Raw genomic sequence first — 1,188 nt, 5'->3', positions numbered from 1 at the left:
ACTTAACATACACACACACACACATGTATATATGTATATACGACAGGCTTCTTTCAGTTTCCGTCTACCAAATCAACTCACAAAGCTTTGGTCGGCCCGAAGGAAGCTATAGTAGAGGACACTTGCCCAATGTGCCACACAGTGGGACTGAACCCCGAACCATGTGGTTGGTAAACAAGCTACTTTATTTCATTCAATTTGCCAACGAGGGCAGTAAAAAGAGGAGTAGCTGCGGGCTGGACAAACTGGAACCCTCGTCGTCGTAAGCGACGGAGTGTCAACAACAACATAAATTTACAAATTGAGGCTATAAACCTCTTACTTCACAATTTCAAGTTTTCCTGTCTTTGAAATACGGTACTTGCCTCTTACAATTTTCTTTTCAGGGGCCACACGCCCTTTCAGCCACTCCTATACATGTGTATATAATCTATACTTCAGTCACCAAGGGTGTTTTGAGATGACAATGCTGTTCAGCGAAAAATATTCCCTCCTTAGTAACCCCCAGCAAAATAGCCTCCACCAGTTGAAATGCATCTCAAACGTATTTCAACTGACCTAAAGCTTATTTATTTTCATCACTGTTTCGCGCAACAACTTCTATATGTACGAATGTATAATTCTATGCATGTTTGTGCGTATTGTATACAATCACCGCCAAATACGTCATAAAAGAATGAATATATACGTGTGTTTGTTTATGCATGTATATATGTTTTGTGTATGTTTACATTGGCGTGTATTTGTAGTATTCATGTCGAGGTTTTTTTTTTGTTTCTTTGTTTTCTTCGACAAGCATAACTCTGTTCTATTAACTGTAAATAATCACCATGAGACAACAATGATTTTATTTTTTGTTTGTTTGTTTTTCAACTTATTGGCTTACTGGGCTGGCCATGAAAAAAAATCCCCAAAAAAACTAAACAAAATGCCGTATCAGGAGTCAGGCCAATACAAACAACAAGAACACAAACAACAATAATAATGTAAAAACATCAAATTTCTCAATGACGTAATTTAAGAAACCTTTATTTCCAGAGCGTCGGAGTCATTCGTTACAAGATAGCTGCTGAGTCGTGACTAAAAGAAACACACACACACATATATACGTACGCACGAACACACACACACACACACACACACACACACACACACACACACACACACACACACACACACACACACACA

Source organism: Octopus bimaculoides, chromosome 14 (genome assembly GCF_001194135.2).
Source record: "Octopus bimaculoides isolate UCB-OBI-ISO-001 chromosome 14, ASM119413v2, whole genome shotgun sequence".
NCBI lineage: Eukaryota > Metazoa > Mollusca > Cephalopoda > Octopoda > Octopodidae > Octopus > Octopus bimaculoides.
Note: the sequence above shows the minus strand (reverse complement) of the source record.